Source organism: Grammomys surdaster, unplaced genomic scaffold (assembly GCF_004785775.1).
Source record: "Grammomys surdaster isolate TR1022 unplaced genomic scaffold, NIH_TR_1.0 126219, whole genome shotgun sequence".
NCBI classification, from domain to species: domain Eukaryota; kingdom Metazoa; phylum Chordata; class Mammalia; order Rodentia; family Muridae; genus Grammomys; species Grammomys surdaster.
Window position 1 is genome coordinate 3,021,118 of NW_021621022.1, and position 6,000 is coordinate 3,027,117.

The following is a 6,000-nucleotide window of genomic DNA, read 5'->3' on the forward strand; positions in this document are numbered from 1 at the left end:
AGCCTCTTTTTTCCTAGACTCGTGAATTTTTCTATGATTATATCAAAAATATTTCCTATACCTTTGGCCTAGGATATATTCTTCGGATTTCGGCTCTTTAGCCCATATTGACAGCCACTCATTCAGTGGATGCTTAGAACCCTGACCGTGGACACAGTCACCGTAGAGCTGAATCATACACACTGTATCTGCCATCATTTCTCTTTCCTTCTTTTCTTTGTTTCCATTCTTTTTTTTTAACCATACAGCCTCATTGAGCATTCTCTTAAACTTCCATTTTCCTCCTATTGTTAGCATATTGTTAGCGTACCAGTTCTTTACTATTTTAGTAGTCACCCTAGGATTTACAATATACATTTTATAACTAATTCAAGTCTGCGTCCAAAGAACACTGTCCAGCATCATAGGTGGTGCAAGTGCTTGGTACCAGCGTGCCCCGACTTCTCTCTCATGTCTCTTGGCTCTGCTGTCATCCATTTTACTCACAGATAAGTTATAATGATTGAATCCATTGTTTGTATCAAAGAATAATAAAAAACAATTAATCATTTTCAGCTAGAGCTGTAGCTCAGTGGCCACATTTAGCACTTGCCTAATACACACAAGTCCCTGAGCTCAGTCACTTCATGTTAGACACAAAAATTCTCTCTCTCTCTCTCTCTCTCTCTCTCGACCTTTCTATATATAGATCCAAGTTGCTGACCTATGGAATTTTATTCTCTCTGAATATTTTTTAATGAAGATTTCTTGTGTGTATATGTGTGTGCATGTGTTTGCTCATGCTCACACACCTGCTCATGTATGTGCTGGTGCTGGGGAGGTCAGAGGAAGGCATAGGATCTGGAGTTGGAGGTACAGTAGGGGGTTGTGGATACTGGGAAGTCTGCAAAAGCAGCAGCAATCACTCTTGACCGATGAGGTCTCTCCAGACCCTGAAGAACCTTTTCAAAATATTCCTTTCAGGGTAGGTCACAACCAAATTTTGTTTATCCAGAAAACTTTCTCTTTGTCTCTTTTTGTCTCTTTCCGTCTCTTTCTGTCTCTGTCTCTGTCTCTCTTCTGTGCTTGAAACAGAATTGTGGATTTTGTTGTTTGGTTGGATTTTGTATTGGGGGTTGTTTAGTTTTACATGTGGCTGTATTTAATCTAATATCTTACTGCTTTTGACTTATCCTCCCTGCTTTGGTTTTTAATTTAAATTAGGCGTGTGTGTGTGTGTGTGTGTGTGATATGTGTATATGGAAGCACAGGCACATGCATGCCACAGAGCACATGTGTGGTGTTCAGAGGATAACTTTGAAGAGCTGGTGGTTCTTTCCTTCCTCTTGGGTTCTCGGGATTGAATTCAGGTAGCCAGGCTTTCATGGCAAGCATTTTGTGTCTGCCAACTCCCCTTGCCAGCCCTTTGGTTTTTGTTGTTTGGTTGCTTGTTTCTCCTTTCAGTTTCCTGTGTTGGATAAGTTAAAATCATTGTTTTCTATTATTTGGTTTGGCATACATTAATTACCTATTCTTTAAAGTAGTTGCTATAGAGTTTACATTCTACATTGCTGATCAGTGTCTCCCATAGAATAATTACATATACAAGCATTCAAAAGCCTTTATAGTGGACTTTCCTGCCCCTCTAGTTGGTCTTTGTGCTATTGTTATTACACCATTTTAGTTAAATGTTGTTTTAAATTCCATAGGAAGTTGGGTTTATTTTTAAACAATTATCTTTCAATGATATCTTATGCTTGCCCATATATTATATTACCATTCCTTTGTGTTGACCTAGAAGTCTGTGCGGCACCACAATCCTTTGGTGGAAAGACAACCTCCTTCAATATCCAATGCAGTGCTTGCCTGCTGAGTGACGTTCCCTCAACTTTCGCATATTGAAAAGTCTTTTGTTTGTCTGCATTTTAGAAAATAGTTTTTCTGGATTCAATATGTCATGTCCCTCAGAGATTTAGGTGCTGGAAGCTTGGCCTTTAGTAAAGGGATAGTGAGGTGGTAGGAGACAATTAGAACAGTGCCCAGGATAAATGACTGACACTTGTCTCATGGGTGTGGCCTAGGTCTCAGAGCCCTGGCTTAGTGACTACAAGAAGGAGCTGGTATGAGAAGAGGCCACCCCACGTGTCTGGCCTCCTCTGAATCTGCCACTCACTACTGTGTATGCACCTTTGCCATGGGACGTCCTCTGCCATTGGACATCCTCTGCCACAGGATATCATCTGCCATGGGACATACTATATGGGGCATCCTCTGCCATGGGACTTCTAGGTGCTTTTTAATTTTTCAAATACTAACGGTGGAGGAGAAAGCTCAGCAGGTAAGAAAGAGTCTGCTTGGTGTACAGCCATGAGGACCTGAGTTCAAATTCTGAACACTCACTTAAAAAAAAATCAAAGAATAAACACACACCTGAGCCTGTAACCCCAGCACTATGGTGGTGGTGAGGGAGTAGAGACAGGAGGATAGCTGTGGCTTAGTAGTCACCATCCTCACTCCAGGTTCAATGAGAGACCCTGTCTCAAGGGAATAAGGTGGAGAGTTACAAAACAGAATATCCAGTGTCCTCCTCAGGCCTCCACACATGACAGGCAATGAGCATTGCCCACCTCTACACATACACACACACACACACACACACACACACACACAACTAAATTAACTAATATATAAAGCAATTATTAGAAACCTGGCTAGGTGTGCCAAGTGTGCTGTCTTTGTGTTGCCTCTGGTTGGGGCTCTTGGGCCATTTGAAACTGTGTGCTTATGGCTTCTGTTAAATTTGGAAAGTCTCCAGCCATTATTCCTCCAAACGTGTTTTCTAACTCCTCTCATCTGAGAGTCTGGCTGCTTTTAAGTTCTGCACTTGGCGTCACCTCCAAGGTTGCTGATCTTGTTGTTTGCTTGTAGTTTGTCTCCCCTTTTCCTTTAGGAGAATTCATGTTGGCACTCCCATGCTTGCGATGACCTCTTCCGGCAGTGTCCAGCTCCTATCTCCTGTATTTTGTTTCTCACACGTTGCCTTTTGCAGCTTTCTGTCTTCAGTTTGGGTCTTAAAGATTTTCTCTTCTCTCTTAACGTTCTCACTTTCCTCCTGGAGTGGGGAGGAGGAAGAGAAGGAGGAGGAAGGAGGAGGAGGAGGAGGAGGAGGAAGAGGAGGAGGAGGAAAAGGAAGAAGAGGAGGAGGAGGAACTTTTTAAAAGAGCTCTTTTAATGTTATCAGTCTCATCAGGCCTGTCATTTCTGGTTGTTTCTATTGATTGATGTTTTTTTCTGACTATAGGTTGTATGTTCTTGTTTTTACCCCTCAGGCTACTTGCATGTCTTAGGAGGCCTTCCTAGTCTGGCAGAATCTTTTTGTCCCTGTGAGAGTTCAGGAGACCAACAACTATTCTCCTGCCTTCTCCAGTGCTCTCTTGACAGAATCGGCATACACACACACACACACACACACACACATGCACTCACACGTAAGTGTGCATTAGTGCTCAGCTGATACTCCAGAAGAACTTCAGATCCCACCCTCACACCCTCACCCCTGCCTGCCTCTCTGGTCAGCCACCTTTCCTGGCTGGCTTTGTCCTTCCTGGACTGGGAATCCTCCTCAGCTCACAGAGTCCCCTAGTCTCTGTGGGTTTCCACCCCCATCCCCCACCCCCGGGCTGCAGTTAGAAACCTTAGTAGCACACAGGGCTCCCCAGAGGGGTGTTCCTTTTAGCATCCTGTGCTCTGTTGTGCAATGTCTGAACACCTTTGTTCCCTTATTTCTTCCCCAGCTTTGCAGGCATGCACGTGAGGCAAGAGGGTAGCTATGATCCTCAAGTCTTCGTCATGGGCAGAAGGGGGATTCTGTTTTTTACATAGGATGTTGTTTGAGTTGATTCAGCCTCATTGCATTCAACCCTGTGTCCTGTGTTCAGATGTAAACAGTGGGAGTGCACCCCTTCCAAAGCCCCTACTGGGCCCAGCAGAATTGAGGAGCAAATGGTTCCAGGACCAATTGAGACAGATGGTCTAAGCAGTCATGTTGAATGAGGGACACATTTCTCCTAGGATCTGTCTGTAAAGGTTTCTCTAAAACTGCCAAGAAGCTGGCTTTCAGATTAGCAACCCTGCACACAAGCAAGTATGGCAGAAGTAGTGTTCAGGCAAGCCCTTGATTTGGTCTGGGCAAACAACACAGGAAGCAGGCCACTGAGGGAGCCCTCTTCTTACCCACTTGGCCCACCCACCATTCACTGTTTCCTCCCACCTTCCCTTCACAGTCCTCTGGGGAGGGACAGGACACTCTCCTCTGGGGAGCCCTGTGTGCTACAAGGTTTCTAAGTGCAGCCCGGGGTTGGGGATGGGGGTGGAAACCAACAGAGACTAGGGGACTCTGAGCTGAGGAGAGGATTCCCAGGCCAGGAAAGGAGGCTGACCAGAGAGGCAGGCAAGGGTGAGGGTATGAGGGTGGGATCGTCTGGAGTATCAGCTGAGCTCTGATGCAAATTGTTCTTTTCAGCCCTAGAGAGTCAAAAATGGATGCATATTAATTACACTTTGCAATTTCTTTATACAGATTCTTTGAGTTCTTGGGCTTTACAGACACTGGAGCAATGACCCTCCACAGTCAGCTAATTCCTAGAGATAACAGGCAGCTCACCTGTGACGTATCTTTCATATGCAAAGCTTTCCCTGAGCTCAACCTTAATCACCTCCTTTGTGAGCTTCCACACTCCAGGTCACTATCTACTTGTCCTTATCAACTCAGGGCCAGGTGTCCCCCCTCCCAATGAGTACACACACACACACACACACACACACACACACACACACACAGGACCAAGCCTCCCCCTCCCCCCTGCACAGGGACAGTTCCTTATGCCCAGAGCCTGCAAACACCATTCCTTTTACCCAAACCAAGAGGCCACTTCCCCTACCTGTTCCTTCCTTTGCTGATGGTGGCATCCCTTGCCCATAGCTATCCCACCCTTCCTTTACCTCTTGTATAACCAAAGGCCTCCCCTAGACTCTTCCTGGCATAATGTTCCCCTCACCCCTCACTAAGAGTAACAAGCTGTCTTCTTCTGCATATTAATTACACACTGCAGTGTGCTCCAGATCTGCTAACTTTACTATCGCTCAAATGTTTTATTAAGCACTCTATTTTTAAAGAACTGTAAACATTCATTCGTGTGTGTGTGTGTGTGTGTGTGTGTGTGTGTGTGTGAGAGAGAGAGAGAGAGAGAGAGAGAGAGAGAGAGAGGCAGAGACACAGAGAGAGAGAGACAAAGAGACAGAGAGACAGAGAGACAGAGACAGAGAGAAAGAAGAGCACAAACCATTGGTGTCAGTTCTCTCCTTCCACCATGTGTGCTCCAGGAGCTAAGCTCAGATTGTCAGGCTTGGTAGGAACAGAATGAAAGGCTTTATTTTATGGAAACCTGCAATTTATGATGGGGACAAGGCAGGCAACTAAAAACAGCAGGATTGGGAACCTTACATTTCCTAATCTGGGCACTATGAAGTTTGGTCATCCTGTGAAACAGCCAGCACGCATCCCTACTTTTCTGCAGATGTGATATGCCTCAATAAAAAACCAGAATACAAAATGATAGTAATTTTGAGTCCACCCACTAAGGCAATCCCATAAGCTAAACAAACAAGAAGTGTCTCAGCCAGCTCACGCTGGGATTGCTGGCTGGTGACAAAGCTCTGAGATCAGATCTCTATCAAGCTGAATGTCACCATTGTCATCATCAGCCTGACACTCCTCACCTAGGACTTAGGTGTACTTACCTCAGCAAACGCTTCTTTTCCATGCTGTGTTATTACTTCATAGTTTTCACTCACTTCCACTCTACCTAGGCAGTTTGAACAGGATGAAGAGAAAGAAATATATTTCATTGACCCAGTCATTCTTACAGAGTATTGTGCGTTCTCTCTCTCTCTCTCTCTCTCTCTCTCTTGCTCTCTCATTCTCACTCTTGCTTTCGCTGTTCCTCTCTCCAGCTCTCCCTC